The sequence below is a fragment of the Hippopotamus amphibius genome, chromosome 1 (genome assembly GCF_030028045.1).
Source record: "Hippopotamus amphibius kiboko isolate mHipAmp2 chromosome 1, mHipAmp2.hap2, whole genome shotgun sequence".
NCBI classification, from domain to species: domain Eukaryota; kingdom Metazoa; phylum Chordata; class Mammalia; order Artiodactyla; family Hippopotamidae; genus Hippopotamus; species Hippopotamus amphibius.
Window position 1 is genome coordinate 18,152,624 of NC_080186.1, and position 18,610 is coordinate 18,171,233.

General features: G+C 46.4%; 1 protein-coding gene and 1 non-coding gene across 6 annotated transcripts in view; one reads left to right on the forward strand and one right to left on the reverse strand.

Moving 5' to 3' along the window:
* Positions 1-18,610, reverse strand: part of ASAP3 (ArfGAP with SH3 domain, ankyrin repeat and PH domain 3) — a 47,209-nt gene that overhangs the window by 26,606 nt on the left and 1,993 nt on the right. The window contains exon 2 of one of the 5 annotated variants that reach the window (XM_057699652.1): positions 112-255. The exons of the other annotated variants lie outside the window; for them this stretch is intronic. The gene's annotated coding sequence lies outside the window, so the exon portion shown is untranslated. The remainder of the gene's footprint in view (positions 1-111; positions 256-18,610) is intronic. 5 annotated transcript variants of the gene reach the window in all.
* LOC130842626 (U6 spliceosomal RNA) lies at positions 14,709-14,816 on the forward strand. Its single transcript, XR_009050497.1, has one exon. It is a non-coding gene; the product is annotated as a U6 spliceosomal RNA (small nuclear RNA).

An 18,610-nucleotide genomic window follows, 5' to 3' on the forward strand; every position in this document is an offset into this window, starting at 1 on the left:
CTTGCAGCTAAATGCGGTCATGTGACTAAGTTCTGACCAATGGTATGTAATGGATATTTTATTTGTTAGCTTCCAGAAAGTATTTTTAAAAGGAAAGGAGGGCCTACACACCTATTAGAATGACCAAAACCCGAAACACGGACAACACCAAACGCTGGCAAGGATGTGGAACGACAGGAACTCTCATGTATTGCCGGTGGGAATGCAAAACGGCACGGCCACTTTGGAACACAGTTCTGCAGTTTCCTGCAAAAACTAAACATATATTTACGATGTGATTCAGCAACTGCTCTCCTTGGTATTTACCCAAATTAGTTGAAACCTATTACCACATATAAAAGACTTGCACGTGGATGTTTATAGCAACTTTATTCATAACTGCCAAAGCTTGGAAGACAATGGACTATTATTTAGTGCAAAAAAGAAATGAGCTACAGAAGACATGACGGAAACAAACGCATATTACTAAGCGAAAGAAGCCAATCTGAAAAGGCTACATACTGTATGATTCCAAGTAGATGCTGTTCTGGAAAAGGCAAAACTGTAGAAACTGTAAAAAAAAATCAGTGGTTGCCAGGGGTTGGGGGGAGGGAGGGATGAGTAGGTAGAGCACGAAGGAGTTTTAGGCAGTGAAACTATTCTCTATGATACTATGACAGTGGATACATGTCACTATACAGTTGTCAAAACTCAAAGAACGTACACCAAGAGTGAACCTTAGTGTAAACTACGGACTTTGGGTGATAATGATGTGTCAATGTAGTTTCATTGATTATAACAAATGTACCCCATTGGTGCGGGATGGTAACAGTAGGGGAGGTTGTACGTGGGTAGGGCCAGAGGGTGTATGGAAACTCTCTATACTTTCCACTCAATTTTGTTGTGAACCTAAAACTGCTCTAAAAATTTTTTTTAAAGTTTTTAATGAAGAAAAGAAAAAAAAGGAAGGGAGGGTGTCCTCTGTCATACTTTTCTCCTATCTAGAATGTATCCTCAATGTCTAGAGCTCAGGCAGCCATCTTGGATCATGAGATAGAAGCCATGTGTTGTGGATGGTGCAGCAATGAAATAGTAGCCTTGTCCCTGGTGACTGGCAATCACACTATCAGCTCTGGACTACCTATCTGTAGACATCGTTTACATGAAAGAAAAAGAAATGTCTATCTTATTTTAGCCACTGTTATGCGAGGTATTCTGTCACTTGTAGCTGAACCTAGCTCTCACTGGTTCAGGCAGGCAAGTCATCCTAATCACCCACAAACTGTCCCTTGATGCCCTTGTCAGACATATATCAGGAAATAGCTTCCTGGCAAGATACCACTCCTGCCCCTACTGCTCTTAGTAACCAAGGTTCTCACAGCTACTCATTCATTCATTCAACTAGTTATTGAGTGCCTGCTATGTGTTCTCATCCTGCATAAAAGACATGATCTCAGGGACTTCCTTGGTGGTGCAGTGGTTAAGAATCTGCCTGCCAGTGCAGGGGGCACAGGTTCAATCTCTGGTCCAGGAAGATCCCACATGCCATGGAGCAACTAAGTCTGTGCGCCACAGCTACTGAGCCTGCGCTCTATAGCCAGTGAGCCACAACTATTGAGCCTGTGTGCCACAACTACTGAAGCCTGTGAGCCCAGAGCCCATGCCCTGCAACAAGAGAAGCCACCTCAATGAGAAGCCTGCGCACCACAACGAAGGGTAGCCCCCACGCGCTGCAACTAGAGAAAGCCTGCACACAGCAACAAAGACCCAACACAGCCAAAAAATAAATTAATAATAGTAAAAAAAAGACACAATATCAGCTCTTAGGGACACCACTATCTAAGGGAAGAAAGAGCCAAGTAAATAGGTACTTATAATGCGATGTGATTAGGGCTATAATGGAAGATGGACAAGGTACCTGGGGGCCCAGGGAAAGCAGGGCTATGTTTGCTTAGGAGGAACAGGGAAAGCTTTAAGCTGTGATGCTTGGCTGTGGGCCCTGGACAGGCAAGAACGAGACTTAGGGTCTGCACTGTGACTCGGTGTGGGGGAGTACTTGGTATAAATGGTAGAAAAGCTACAGGAGGGAGGCTTGCTCTGGGAAGAATGGGCAAGGAGAGGAACATCTTTTGTTGATTGATTGATTGATTCATTCATTCATTCATTTCAACAAGCATCTTCTGGTGACTATTTTATGGCCCCTTCCTTCTAGAGGCTCACGGACATATAAACCCAAAGTGCCCGAAGGGAAAACAAAGAGGGGAGAATTAGAATCATGCTTTTCTCAAGAGACTATCTGAAAATCATTCACACTGGGGTATAAGTCACTGATAACACCTACCCTCTATGATACAATGGGGCAAAGATTTAAACTAAAGAAATACCGTTTTAAGGAGAAAATTCAGATCACAGCCTGGGGATGGGAAGGGATTTGGAGAAAGGCAGAGAGGTTCTTAGAACTCCCGTAATGAGGCTACCACAGCACAGTGAGTCACCAGCTGCGATTCTAGCCCCTGTCTCCCGAAAATCATCTTCCTGGGTGATCCCAGCCCAGCCAGATCTCCACACCTCCCCTTCTTCAAAATGGGAGAAAGATAATATCATATGGGGAAAAAAAACTCTTCTCCACTTCACTCACAGAGTTACTCTGAGGCTTAGACAAGATCACAGACATAACAGCATGTGCCAAGATTTGATGCATTTGGAAACTACGAGTATGATGTTTACTGTGGTTTGTTTTCTGCCTCTGTATGAGGTCAGCCCTCATTCCTTCTGCCTGTGACTGGATAGGTTAGGAAAAACAAAAATCAGCCTCTGGACCCAGGGGGTCTACTGAATCCCCAATAGTCAGTGGTTCTCAAAGTGGGGTCAGCAGCACCCGCCGCACCTGGGGGACGTGTTAGAAACACCAGTTCTTCAGCTGAATCAGAAAATCTGGAGGTGGAACCCAGAGATCTGTGGTGTAACAAGGCCTCCGGGTGGTTCTGACGCATGCTCAAGCTTGGGAACCACTGGTCTAATTCTGCGCTTCAGAGATGCAGTAAATCATCATCGCTAAACGTATGAGGCTGGCTCCCACTACCTGGTTTTGAATTCTAGCTCCATTTAGGTATTTGCTATGTGACCGCTCTGTGCCTCAGTTTCCCTATTCAGGAAATGATGATAATAGTTTCCACGACATAGGGTTGTTGGGGAGCTTAAATGAACTCACGTAGGCAAAGTGCTTAGAACACTATTATCTGATTGCTAATAATGTTATCCATTTCAACATTAAACAGAATCTGGTTTAGGAATTTCTCAACTTTCCTTGAGCTAATTAAAGATACCCCCTACCCCCATGATCCTGCTCAGCAAGATGTGGGGACCACAGGTGCAGAGGGGCCACAGTGAAATCTCCGCCACTGGGCAGTCACAGAGAGCAAGATGTTATATGTCCTGAGTGCCTGAGTAAGGGCTCTGGGCCAGGCTCTTACTCGTCACCCTCCCAGCCACCCTTTGAGGTAGGCATCACCATCTGCATTTTTATAGATGAAGCTGTCAGGGGAAGGAACATGTCCAGGTATGTCCAGGTCACATAATGCTGAATGGTGGCAGTCATAATTTAAACCCAGGTCTGGCCAAATCCAGGGCCAATGTTCTTTCCATACCACCAATCTGCCCCACAGAGGTTAAGGGACATGGCTTCTTTGACCCTGGGACTGGATCTGTCTCTGAGCCTGAATCTCAGCTCAACCATCTCCACCATATCCCCTCAACATCCCCTCACGCAGGAAGGGAGACCTGTTCAAAGAAAAGGAAGCTGATAGCAGTGGCAGGGCCCCAACTGCAAATACTCCAAGGGCTGTCCTACTGGAGAGAAAATTGACTTATGGAAGTTGGCCCTGAAGAGGATTCCCAGGACTGAGAGGTGGAATTAGAGAGACAGAAACAGATTTCAGCTCAAACACAGGAAGAAGTTCCTAAGGAAGAATAAGCGACCCTGGAAGGAGTGAGCTTGAAGTATTCAGGGACTTCAGGTGGTAGAGCATCATTTAGGCACCAGATTTTGGATTAGTAGTGATGGCCATTTAGATTTCTTTCAAAGCTAAGAGTCCATGCAAGACCCTGGGCAGGCACTGGGCAAAGGTAGGCGAAACTCTGAGTACCAGGGACATGTCTGATCTTGGAAAATCAACTGGAGTCCTTCGGGCAGTCTTGCCTGGCTGGGCGTTGACAAAGTCTGAATTCCAGTGGTGGATACTGCCCTTTGTCACCCCCCCACCCCCCCATCCCCATCCCAGACACACACACACACACACACACACACACACACACAGAGTGCTCTTGCTCTCTGCAGGCAAAAGACCACAGATGGCAGCACTGGGGCCATGCCCAGATGCCCGGCTTGGAAGGGCCTTCTGCATGCCCCCTTCCTGGGTCAGGATTCATCAATAGGAGCCATTCTTCATTCCTGTGATTTCTCAGAGCTGCTGTGGTAACCATGGCAACCCAGTCCAGGGGGCAGAACTGCTACAGCTAAGGCCTTGGGAACTGTAGATTAAATTTCACCATTAGACATTCACTCCTTTGGACTATTACAATACGGGGCATAGACACCCCTTTTGTGGCATCCCATGACCACTGGAGCCATCATTAATCAATCATAGTATTTTTCCCACTGACTCTGGTTTTGTTTCATCAATCTGTTAAGGCAGCTTTTCAGATAGCCTCTACCAATTAAAGTATAGTTGGCACAGGAGATGAAAACCATTTTCTACCTTTGTTTTGGACCATGATGTTGTCCCTTGAGATACTAAATCACAGAATATCCAAGATAATCTAACATTAACTCCTCGTTTTACAGACTGCAAACAACAGCTCAGATGAATTTCTTGCCCCAGGTCTCATTGGAAATGCAAACAAACTAAGGGAAGAAAGCAACCCAAAAGCTGTACAGGGATTTACAACTTATAAAGCAGTTTGACATCCACCTTTTAAGACTCATAGCATCCTGATAAGGCAGTCATTGCTTTTATTCCCATCTGGCTGATGAGTCAGTGAGGCTCAGAGAGGTAAAGAGAGTGACCTGAGCTCACACAGCCAGAAAGCGGCAGAGACAGACCTGGGACCCAGACTGTTGGACTCTAACTTCCTTGTTTATTCCCAATCTGTGGAACCCAGGCCTTGGAGGTCCAAGGAGTTACTAATACCAGGGCCCTATGAAGCCACATGTAGAGTAAGCACTATAGACAAATAAAAAAATCTTACAAATTAGTATGACCACATTTCAAATATGTATGCAGCTGTTACGATCAACAAGACACAGAAATCTTTAAATATGTTTTTGAATTCATGGTAGCTTTTTTTCCTTTCCTGTATTTCTTAATCAATCAATCAATACTAAAAGTACAAGTGTTGAGGGAGGGTCAATGAAACTTTGACATTAAAAATGGGTCCTTCTGTTATAGAGAACAGACTTGTGGTTGCTAAGGGGGTGATAGGGGAGGGGTGGATTGGGAGTCTGGGATTAGTAGATGAAAACTATTATATATAGAATGAATAAACAACAAGGTCCTACTACATAGCACAGGGAATTATATTCAATATCCTGTGATAAACCATAATGAAAAAGAATATGAAAAAGAATGTACATACATGTATAACTGAATCACTTTGCCATACAGTAGAAATTCACATTGTAAATCAACTATACTTGAATAAAATAAATTTTTAAAATTAGGGGTCCTTCTGTGAGGTGGCAGAATCCTGGCTCCTTTGATCTTTGATGTCCACAAGAGGATTAAGTTATATGTTCTACATGTTAAATATAAGAAATAGAATACAATATTTTAACAAGCAAACCAAGTTACACCTCAAACATTTAATTAAATGACATAAATGCAAAAAAACAAAAAACAAAACCTGGGGCTTTTCATTTCTAGTTCTAATTACTGATTTATTTAGGGAAAGCGCAGAAGATGGAAAGTGGTTAAACTACACCTGGGGAATGCAACAGTGAGTGCAATCAGACTGTGTGAAACTACAGAACAAGCCACTGGTTTCTTTCACAAGTGGACCACAAAAAACAAAACCAGAAATGACAGAGTGGAAATCTTAGGAGCCTGAAAACACCCATCAACAAACAGCAATGCCAGGACCTTACTTGAATCCTGCTTTTCAAAAAATAAACTGTAGGGCTTCCTAGGTGGCGCAGTGGTTAAGAATCCGCCTGCCAATGCAGAGGTCAAGGGTTCGATCCCAGCTCCAGGAAGATCCCACATGCTGTGGAGCAACTAAGCCCATGTGCCAAAAAATAAATAAATAAATAAGTAAACTGTAAAGAAAGTTAGGATAATTATGAGACAACTGGAAATTAAAAACTGGATAATTGATAATTTAGGGATTATTATTAATGTTTGGGGTATGAGAATGGTATCCCATTTTAGTTACGTAAACAAAAAAAAAGAAGTCCTTACTGTTTAGAGCTATGTATTGAAATATTTAAGGCTGAAACAATATGATGTTTGGGACTGGCTTCAAAACAAGATGAATTCTGGGGAAGCAGGTTGGGATGTAGACAGGGGAGGACTGGGCTGTGAGCAAATGGAGGTTCATCATGTTGTTCTGTTTTCTGTCAATATACCAAATTCTCCATAAGAAAAAAATGAGGGCCAGTAGATGAAAACATAAAATTGGCAAAATTATAGTTGTTGAAGCTGGGTGAGTCTACTTCTGTGAGTGTCTGAAAATTTCTACAACACGAAGTTAATGAAAGAAGACAGGAGAGTTGGGAGCCACTGCACCAAGTCACCTGAAACCTCTTGACACCTTAATATATTGAGTGGGCCCCCTTCAATGGACAGCTGTCTGGGCACAGTTTTCAACAAGAGGAATTTGAAAGGAGAGAGTGGGGTTTGGGGAAGTCCACCTGAGAAAGGCCAAGGGGTCCTGGGGCCCAGGACCAAAGAAGGGCAAGGGCCAGGCAGGAGGGTCCTTGAGGGGCAGACAGGAAGGGCTTAAGGCTGACCTGCTGGCTAAAGGAAGCTGCAAAGCTCTGTTGCCTAATTCCAAAGAGGCCACATAGTAGAAAGAGCACAGGATGTAGAGAGAGGACACCCGGGTTCTATTCTGGACCCAAGTCCAAGACCCTGAACAAGTCCCCAGTCTCTCCAGTCTCTCTGGGCCTCAGGGTCCGCATCTGCAAAATGGGAATGATTGTCACTGCTGCTCCAGCCATCTCCCACTGGGAATCAAATCAATAAAGATTGGCTAAGTTTGTAGCCCTCGCAAACATGAAATGACCTGTTCACATCATGCTCTAAGTCTGCTTTTACTCACCCACCTGCCCTAACAACAGATCCAAAAGAAGGCAGGGAGCCCCCCAGGGCCCTTCGTGGGCAGCCAGCAAGGAGGGGCAAGGGTGGGACTGGGAAGTATTCACTAGCAATCCCAGCTCAGCTCCACTCCCTGAATAGCCAGCCCCTCTCCACTCAGTGGGGCAGAGGGGGGCGCTGGGGCAAGGTCTCCAACAGGGTCACTGGCACACAGTAGGGGCTCGTCCTCACATACTGAGTGCCTGGCTGTACCCTGCCCAGGTGTGCAGGTGCTGGGGAGAGAGGGAGGTCGGGCTCGGGCCCTGCCCTCAAGGTGCTCACAGCCCAGTGGGGAAGATAGAACGTAGACAAGGATGTACTTGCCAAAGGCTGAGGAGGCCTGGAGCAGAAGAGAAGCCTGTGGGGGCCACAGACCTGAGTGCTCACCCCACCCTGGGATGAAGTGATGCTTCACCAGAGCCTCGAAAAATAAGGGGACACTGGTGGAGCAAAGCAGGACAGGGAAGGAGAGGAGCCTCGGTAAAGTCCCTGGGTAGGAGCGTCAGCGCATTTGGGGAACAGCCTGGAGCTTCTGGGGCAGTCACCTATCAGGGCCGGTGGGAAAGTGGTGAGCAGGGAGGCCTCAGGCTAAGCAGGGCCCGGAATGACCCTCTGGGAACCCCTGTTCCCAATGAGAGGCCAGGGGATGCTTTTACATCACTGCCACGTGCCAGGCTTCTTCTAAGCACATGACGGACTTTGCATTATTTCATGCAATCCTGTCAATAACCCCAGGAGGTTTTACAGATGAGGAACCTGAGGCCCAGGGAAGTTATGGCATTTGTCCAGCTCACATAGGTGGTAAGTGATGGAACCCAGACTCAAGCCCAGGGTGTCAGGCTCCAGAATACATGCTTTTAACCCAAAACCTCTAGGTTTTATCCCACAAGTGATGAGGAGCTCCTGCAGGGTTCTGAACAAGAGAGGAGTGACTCAGTAAATTCTCGTGGTAGATGGAAATTCCCTGGTGGCCCAGTGGTTAAGATTCTGTGCTCCCACTGCACGGTTCGATCCCTGGTTGGGGAACTAAGATCCCACAAGCCACACAGCACGCACACACACACACAAAATTCTCGTGGTAGAAAGACTTACTCTGGGACTCATCTGCAGACCCAGGGCCAAGCAGGAGAAAGGGGGTGCAGCCTTGAACCCCAGGCTCAACAGGGTGACAGGGGAGCACAGCCCAGCCTGGTCCAAAGCAGATCACCAAGGGAAACACTCGGGATTCCAAGCTCCTAGGATGATCTACTTATGTGAATCCAACTACCACCCCATTTACTGAGTGCTCATTTTATTTTTGTTACCTTGTTTATTCCTGTGAGGTAGTTAATATCCTCCCCATTTTACAGATGAGGAAACCAAGGCTGGGGGAGGCAAGGCAACTGGCTCAGGGACATGTAAGCAGCTCTAGGAAGTGTAGAGCCCCCTGCCTCCAGAGCCTTCTATCACTACCACACCTCTCTGAGCCCCAGTTATCTCTGTAAGGATGGCTGTGAAGATTAAATTAAGTCATATTTTTTCTAACGGTGGATGTCAGGCATCTGCAGAAGCAATGCAGAAACATTTTGAGGGAAGGGAGGGGAGGCACTGAATTTTAGGCTTGCCTCTGCCGTTAGGTCCTCCGCATCCCTCTGAGCAAGTTCCTTCCTCTGCCTGTGCCTCAGTTTTCCCACCTGTACAATTTAGAGCTGACAGATATGACCTCCAAATCCCCTTCCAAGTCAAAGCTCCGGGATTCAGAGTCAAGGTTAATCATACCCTGCAAGGCTGCCCCAACCTCAGCCACCAGCATGAGCAAAAGTCTCCAAATGGTTTTCATCTGGATAAAATCCCCAGCACCCCCAGGTGGGTGCACCCCCAGCACCCGAGAGTCCAGGCTGGGATAGTCAGGAGGAGGGGCTACACTGCAAGGCCTGGAGCCAGGATCTGGGGCCAGCCCCAGATCCGCCCCGGCCCCTGGTGCGACCTTGCGGAGTCTCCTTCTCTCCCTGGGCCGACTCCTTGTCTGGAACGAGGGGTTGGGCGGTGACGTGGAAGGCTCCTGCCAGCTCTGACATTTATTATTTCAGGATCCCTCGGTCTCTCACTGTTTTCCTTCCTGCGCTGCTGGAGCCCGTGGCTGGCCGTGCGCCCCTTCGGTGGGGCCCCTGAAGCCGTCTCCCCAGCCTGGGAACCTGGCCAGCCCTGCCAGCTCAGCCTCAGCAGCTGCCCCTTGCAGGGTGGTGGGAAGTGGGGAGGAAGAGGGGTTGCAGGAAGGGAGCCGCACCCTCTGCATGTGCTGAGGCCTCCACAAACCCCAAGTTTCCTGGCTGGGATTTTCCTCGGGAGACTGCCCGGCAGAGATGAGCTGAGACAGCAAGAGCTCTGCAGGAGGATCGCTGAACATTCCCATCTGACCCTTGGCCCCAAGCCCTGAATTCCACCCGACCCTGGGGAGAACCAGCCTGCCCTCTAGGACACAGTGGCAGAGGGCCCCACGCCTCCCACCCTCTGGGGTCCCTTGTTGGCCTGGATGAATCCCTTCCTGCCCCCCGCTCGACAGTCATCTCAAATCCCTTAAACCCCAGTCCTCCCCAACTCTGCAGTTTCCTCAACGTGCCAGGCTGTTTCCAGCCGCTAGACCTCTGCCGGGAGAGCCCTTTCCCCATTCTGCCTAATAAACACTCCATCTTTCCCTTCTCAGCTTACAGGTCACCCCGTCCCCATCACAACAAAACTAACTTTATGCCACCCTGTGCCCATCACAGGCTTCTATCAGAGCATTCATGGCCCTTACTTACCACGTCGACCCTCCACGGCACTGAAAATGCTAAAAGGGCAGGGATTGGCTCATTTGCTTTTATAGCCACAGCACCCAGCACAGGGCCTGGCATATGAATAACGGTAAACGTTTTTGGAATGAATGAATGAGTAAATGAATGGATACTAGCAAGGCCCTATGGGAACACAGAAAAGGCAACAGGAGTTAAGAACTCAGGACATCACACTGTTCTGAAGTCCAGATTCTAGTTCCAATACTCTCAGCTGTGTGACCTGGGGCAAGTGACTTGATTTCTCTGAGCCTCCATTTACACATCTGTCCAATGGGATAATAACAGCACTTATCTCATAGTTATATTTGAATTTCAGATAATCAATAAATAATTTTTAGTATAAGCATGTCCCATATATTGCATGCACATCCTGTATGTTCTTTGGCAATTCCTGTTTACTGAGCTATTTCATCTCTCTGTGCCTTTGATGGGGATTACGTGAGTTAATATGTATATGGGAAATGATTACAACACTACCTGGTGTGTTTGCTATTCCTATTTTTATTGCTTTAAAAGTAACCCAGACGATATGGAAGAACCTTGAAAATATTATGCTAAGTGAAAGAAGCCAGACACAAAAGTCCACATATTGTAGGATTCCACTGACATGAAAAGTCCGGAATAGGCAAATCCACAGAGACCGAATGTTGCCAGAGGCTGGGGGGAGTGACAGTGGGGAGTGACTTCTAACCAACACAGCCTTTCTTTTTGGGCTGATGGAAATGTTCTAGAATTAGTGGAAATGATTGCACAACACTGTGAATAAAGACCGCTGAACTGTACAGCTTAAAATGGTTAAAATGGTGCATTTTATATAATATGAATTTTATCTCTATTTTTAAAAATCTACCAAAAAGCAACCTAGGGGATTGTAATGTGCAGGCTGGACTGAGAACGGGGTCGGCTCTCAACAAATGTTTGATGAAGAAATGAATGGATGGGAGACAGCAAAGGGCAGAGCAGAGGGGAGAACCTGCCTTGTCTGGACCTAGGCTCAGCTATTCATTCCCAGATACCCGCAAGGTACACAAGATTTCTCTTTTTGCTCTGGTGCGAAGACTGCACAATTTTAGTGCTTACTCACAGTAATTACTTCATCCTTGTTTCAATTACCTTCCCCTTTTCTCTGTGGTCCCTCACCTATTAAACCATCCTATATGCAGGTGTACTTGTGTTTTTAGTAAAAGGGAATTAAAAAAATTAAGCATCTGTTATGTACCAGGTAGATGCTAGATGTTTTATACGTAATTCCCTCAGACAACCCCGTAAGATAGTTATTACCACCCCGATTTGCAGATGCGGCAACTGAGGTTCAGAAAATTCAAGTCATGTGCCTGAGGTCACGCAACCAATAGGAATTCAAACCCAGGTCTGCCTGACTTTAGTTACTGGACAGTCTCCACAGATCTCAGCCACACCCCTATATGCTATGGGCTGTCAATCATCTTTTCATGAGCATGAGTCCTTCTCCTGCCTAGATGGGGGCCTTGTCTTGTCATCTCCATGCCCTCAGAACCCACCATCTTGCCTTCGTACACAGCAGGTGTTCAATAAATAGTGTTTAATGAATAACCTTAAGGGGGCATGCAATAGCTCACCACAATAGTTTTCACTCTGACTGCTCATCAGAGTTGCCTGGGGACCTTCTAACTGTTCCCTTGCCCAGGTCTCACCCCTGGGAGATTCTAATTCGTAGGTCTGGGTGGAGCCAACAGCATCTGAAGTTCTTAAAAGCTCAGTCAAGGTCAAAACCCAGCCCAATTAGAAAACCTTTAGCAGTTGTTCCCAGCTTAGCCTCCTGTACCCTTCATGGTGGGGCCCACTCTCTGACCCCAGTGACGCCCACTCACAAAGTTCCCAGGATGAAGGGGGCCCAGGGTCCTGCCCCAGAGTCTGGGGATCTCACTGTGCTTACGTGAGCTTCATTCCCTCACGTACTCTGGGCCCATCAAAGGGACCTTTTAGCAAAGATGTCTGAGGACTATACTACCAAATTGCCTTTGTGGAAAGCATTTTCCTTCTGCTCTGACCAAAAGCTCCAGTTTCTGTCCCCAGACCTGCCTGTGTCACCTCGGTGGCCAAAAACAGCTGAATACCAGGCAAGGAAGTTGGGTCCAAAGACTGAAATTTGGGGAAGTGAGGAGACTCTGTGAGACTGGGCTTAAGGCTGATACTCCGGAGGACCCTGTGTCCTTGTGCAGAGGCAGCCTGGAGTGGGAAGAGGCTGGGCTCAAACAGAGCTGGGTTCTAAGTCTGGCCTGGAAAACCCTCTTGGCCCAGGTCCCTGGCCACCATCCCATATCTCTACTTCCTTTCTCAGGAAAAATTCTCATCTGTTTTTGCCTCAAATTAGTCTAGGCCAGTGTGGAAGGGAAAATAGCACTAAATCCGTTCTTAAGGTCATCAATGACCTTCGTGTTTCCAACATCAGGGGTTGTGTCTCTGTCATTTTCTTATTTGACCTCCGGATATCTAGGCAGCATCTGACAGCTGAGCATCACTCCCTCTTCAAAACATTCCTCCCCTGTTCAAGCCCTGGTCTGGGAAGATCCCAGAGCAGGTCTGGGAGCAACTAGGCCCATAGGCCACAACTACTGAGCCCGCGTGCTGCAACTACTGAAGCCCATGCATCTAGAGCCCATGTTCCGCAACAGGAGAAGCCACCGCAATGTGAAGCCTGCGCACCGCAACAAAGAGTAGCCCCTACTCGCCGCAACTAGAGAAAGCCTGTGTGCAGCAATGAAGACTCAATGCAGTCCACCCCCCCAAAAATAATAATAATAAAAAGCAAATAAAGTTTTAAAACAAAACAAAACAAAACAAAAAACTCCTCCCCTGGCTTCTGAGGCATGGTCCTCTCTTGATTTCCTTCCTTCCTCACTGGCAGCTCCTTCTCAATCTCCTTTATTAAATACTCTTCCCATCCTAATCTCTCGATCCTGGAACTCCCCAGAGCTTGGGCCCAGGTCCTCTGTGTTCCTCTCCCTGGGTGATCTTATCCACTCTCACTTCTTTAAACACCAGCTAATGCAATATACACATTATGTGGTTCATGGACCACCTGCCTGAGCATCTCCTGGGGATGCTGGTTAACATGCAGATTCCTAGACACCCTGCTGCAGACTGGTGAACCTGCCAGGTTCTGACAAAAAGGACATTTGTCATTTTTGCCAGACTGGTATCTGAACCTCTTTCCTACTTCTGGGAAATTATTTGCTGCACAAGTCTCAGCAGAGCTTGCCTCCCACAAAAGCTAAGGCCAAATTCATGCTTTTCCAGACTCCCTTGCAGCTAGGGTACAGGTATGTATGTAGGCTCGGCCAATCAGAAGCACTCACTGCAGACTTTGAATCAGGAGCAGAGAGAGCAGAAGATCATTCTTACACTGATGGCAACAGCAGTGAAGGTGCCCAGTCCCCAGGGGACAGTGGCGGTACAAGCTGTGGCATTTAGTGTGAGGCAGCAATGTCCTCACCAAACTGGCTCAGTGCAGTGATTTTGGCTGAGATCCTGCCTGCTGCCTCGCCCCAGTTCTCCAGCTTCCCAGAAATCCTGTGAACTACTGAATATTCCCTTTCAGTGAACTCCTTTTCTGTCTAAATCGGCTCAGGTTGGTTTCTGTTACTTGCAATAAAAAGCCTAAGCAAGAAACAGCTACTGAATTGGACTCTCTGGGAACAATGCCAGGTGATCTTACACAGATGCAAGTTTGAAACCCACTAACTCAATGCTGATAACTCTCAAATGTGTATCTCCAATCCACTCCTTTGACCTCCAAACTCATATATCTCAATGCCTTCTTTTTTTTTTTAAGAACTTTTATTGAGATACAAGTGACATACATTAACCTAAACGTCTTCTTGACTTCTCCACTTGGATGTCTCAAAGACCTATAAGATGTAGAAACAGAATTACTGACTTTCCTCCAAAGCTGTTCCTCTCCCAGATTTCCCCTTCCTAGGAAGGGGCAATGGCATTCTTTCATGAGGAATTTGGGAACCCTTCTTGACCACTTCCCACATGCATTCCATCAAGAAATCTTGATGCTACTACTTATAAAATACTTCTAGGACCTGCCCATTTCTCCACCAACCACGGCCCTATCCACACCACCACCATCTCTTCCATGAACAACTGCCAATAGCCTCCTTGGGTCATCTCCTACCTCTCTAATCTCGTCTCCACACAGCAGAGGATGTGATTATTTTAAAATATAAATTGGATCATGTTGCTTGCCTGCAAAATAATTAAAATCCAAACTTGCCATCAGAGCCTACAAACTTGAATATGATCTGGCCCCTGTCTACCTTCCCAAATGCATCTGGTGTCGCTTTTCTATTTGCCATTGCTATGCTTCTGCCCCTCTGGCCTCCTTGCAGTGTCATAAATACTTTAGGTTCTCTACTGACTCAAGGCCTTTGCCTAAGATGTTCCCTCCAACTGGAGCACCCTCACACCATTATTCTCTATTAATACCGCCTTTCAGCTTTCTTCTTTTATTTTTTTGTTATTCCACCAGTATTTCCAGGCTTCTGCTATGGCGCTATGCTAAATACTATGGACAGTGCTCGCTTCGGCAGCACATATACTAAAATATTGGAACGACACAGAGAAGATTAGCATGGCCCTAAGCAAGGATGACACACAAATTCGTGAAGCGTTCCATATTTTTCACTTTGGTGTACCTCAGAAACTGTACAAGAGTGTAAAGCAATTATATTCCAATAAAGAGCTCAGAAAAAAAAATAAAAAAATAAAAAATTAAATAAAATAAAAATTAAAAAACATACTAGGGATAAATTGGTGAGATAGGTTCTTTTCTCATGGCAGTCAAACTCTAGTGAGAAATCAGATTTTTAAAAAAGTAATTATGCAAATAAATGTAAAATTTATGTAGGCTGTATGCTGCAAAGGAGAGAGACAGCACTATTAGGGAGAACTGAGCTAGAGTAAAGGTGGAAAGACAAGTTAGGAGGCCAGTGCAGTGTTCCAGGGGAGAGGTGACAGTGACGTGGACTAGGGCAGCTGGCAATGTAGAGAAGTAGATGGTTGGCAGACATGCTTAGAAGGTAACACTGATGACCCTTGGTGATGAAGCGTGCATGTGGAGCTTCTGGCTTGTGTCACAGAGGAGAGGGAAGGAACACTCTCCAAGAAGGGAACACCAGCATGGCCAGCTTGGTGGGGAAGTCACGAATGTGGCTTTGGACACATTGAGATATCCAAGTGAAACCAGCTAAGTGAGCAGTTGGACATGAGGGTCTGGGCTAAAGGCACAAATGTATGAGTCACCTGAAGACAGAAGAGGACTGAACCCATGGGTGTGGATGAGTTTGCCTGGGGAGAGAGCCTAGCATGCCAAGAGATGAGGGGCCAGGACGAAACCTCAAGGCAGGCCCGCCCAGACAGGGAGGATGAACCTTCATGACACTTACTACATGTGCAATTACTGACTTGTTTGTTTACCTGTTTACTGCCTATCTTCCCCAGAAGACTGTAAGCTCAGTAGAGCAGGGACTGCATCTCTTTTAACAAGCAATGTGTCTACCCAGTGCCTAATACAGGGCCTGGCATGGAGTGGTTCCCATGCATGATGCTGGCTGCTCTGTCCCTCAGCAGGGCCGGCCTCATCCATTCCTTAGACAACATGATTCGGTCCACTGGTCTCCACTGTCCAATAAAAGGCCCAAATGCCTAAGTGACATTCAAGGCCCTCCAAGTCATGCTGCACCCCTAGAGCTCTCCAATCCATCTTTTTAATTCCACTACACCTGTGCTTTCCAAACTGGGGTTCCTCTACATCTGGATAACCAGAGGCACAAAACAGGATGAACACAGTGCCTCTCCCTGGAGCCTAGATTGTGCCAAATGAAGAGAAATGGCCGTGGACACGTGGGGGTGTGTGTGGGGACTTTCCAGGCCCTGCTCCTCTTCTCCAAGAAATGCCCTCTCCCACAGAGTAGGTCTCTGTGGCCATGTTCCCCTGCCTGAGTCTAGCCCTCCACGACCTCTGCTGATGAAACCAGGGGTGGAGACCCAGCTTCTGGAACCAATCCAGAAGCTGGGCCAGGCCATCAACTTCTCTGCCAGGAACTTGGAAGTGGGACACAAGACTTGCTTGGTTGCCTTTAAATGCTGGACCAGTGAGGTCACGTGAATGTGGGGGCTGAAGATGCCTGACTTCCCCAGAAGACTGTGTGATGCCCTTTGGGGCCTATGTGATGACAAGTGAGCAAAAGCACAGTTCAGATGTGCAGAAAGAAACAGAGGCAAGAGACAGCAGGAATGACGAAGCAGCTGCCTTTGTTCCTGACAACTTCCCAGCCTCAAGTGAGGCCCTGATGAGGCCCGGGTGAGGTCTACTTTTACCTACCGCTTTTCAGTCCCATGAGGCCCCTCTAATTCCTTAAAACAAATTTCCCTTCAACATAAGCTTGAGAGGGTTTCTGCTTCTTGCAAACAAAAAATCTCTAAGGTTACATAATTTGTATTATTTTTTGTAAAACAAAAATGCTATTAATTTGGTAAAAAAATATCAACACATGATGAAGCAGAATGTAAAATTCTCAAGAACATTAAGAATGAAAAATGAAATCCTTTCTAAAATAAGATTCAAACACACTAAAGTCACAAAGGAAAAAAATTTGACTCCAATGAAATTTAAAACTATGTATTATAAGACATGATACCAATTTAGGTAAACATTCCTCTTCACCACCACCCCTCTACAGATAATGCATTTTCTCTGAGGACAGATATTTGGAAGCATGCACATTTCCACAGCAGTTACCTCTGGGGAGAGTACAGGAATCGTGAGACATGGTCAGAGGTGACTTTAGTCTTTTCTGTTATGTCTTTAAAATTTTTAATAAAAAATTAGTATGTCTTTTGTTCAACTAAAACTTCATTAAATTTCAAAATATATATATAAAACACAAGCCTTTGAAGATCCCCTATTTGTGGTGGCCTGCTTCATCCAAGACCCACTGGGAGATTTAAGTTCACTAGTAGTTTCAGACACGTGATACAGCATGAATTCTCAGCACTGTCACAGTGGCTTGCTTAGTTCTTGAATATGCTTTCTTCCCATTTGTCTCCAAATGCACTCACTTGTCCTCTCCACTTAATGGAGTTCTTCCATCCTTCAAAACCCATTGGGAAGTGTCACCTCCTCCAGGAAGCTCTCCCTGACTGCACCAGTCCTCACTGCTCTCTCCCTCCCTCGCTCCACTGACCTCTTATGGCACTAACCATACCTTTCTCTGTGTACTTGGGACAGACTCCTGGGGTTCCACGCCTCTCTCTAAGACAGGCTACATCTCCCCAACCAGCCAGCAAACCTGAGCAGCAATTTATGTTCTTGGTGCCTAGCAGAGAAATGGCATGGAGAACTGACACAGCACAGGCCTTAAAGTCAAACAGACCCACTATGTGGCACAAGGCAACTGCCTTAACCTCCCTGGGCCCATTTTTATCTGTGTTATTGTAAATATCGATGAGATGATGGATGTAAAGGGGCCCAAGACAGGAAGAAGGTGGTTGATAGAATGATTATCTATCTTAATATTCCCTCATATTTGAACAGCTTTTAATTAAAAACAAAAACCTTTAACAACCCAGAGAGGTAAACAAGGAAGGATTATTAGGTCCATCTCAAGGGTGAAATAACTGAGGTTTGGAGAAATTACATAGGGACTTTAAAAGGAAAGGGAATAGGACCAGGGAGTAGAATATTTGGGTGGAAATGCCAATTCATCCATTACCCAGCTGTGGGAGCGTAGACAAATCTGTAGCACTCTCTGGACATCAGTTTCCCCATCTTAAATGAGACAGTTCCTAGGTGATCTTTACCTTAAAGGGTCCCTCAGCACTGACATTTTAGTTTCCTGTAACCTGCCCAGGATCCTTCCTAGCAGGACTGCAATAAAAGAGGCAAGTCCCAGGACAGAGTCCCCAGTTACTCTCAGGAAACCAGCTGGGACTGGAAGACTTGGATTGAGACTCAGTCAAATTTTGATTCCGCCAAATGGAGCTTCAAGCCTGCAGCTTAGTCATACCCAAAACTGAGACCAGGGGAGTGCCAGCATCAAACTACATGTAAACATAAACACAATCACAAAGCCAAACAGGAAACCTCAGGAAAGTCCGATCCAAAGGTCAGATTCTAACTTTTGAGGCACTGAAATGCTGAAGAGAAAAGCCATATTTGGGTTTCAAAAACCTTTCTATTGCAAAAATGAACGCTTATGTACACCAAACTAAAGTCCCAAAGGCAAAGGAGACTGGGTTTTGTCTGGGCCAACCTGGGGCAAAGCTGAGCCCTGATGGGAGCCTGCTGTGGCCTCCAGATCCATCCTAAGGGCTCCCTCCCCCAGGAACACACAAGTGCTTACACACACGAAGCCAGGCGAGGCCAGATGCATGGGCATAAATGGGCATTTCTGTCCCTGCAGAAGGGTTCATAGT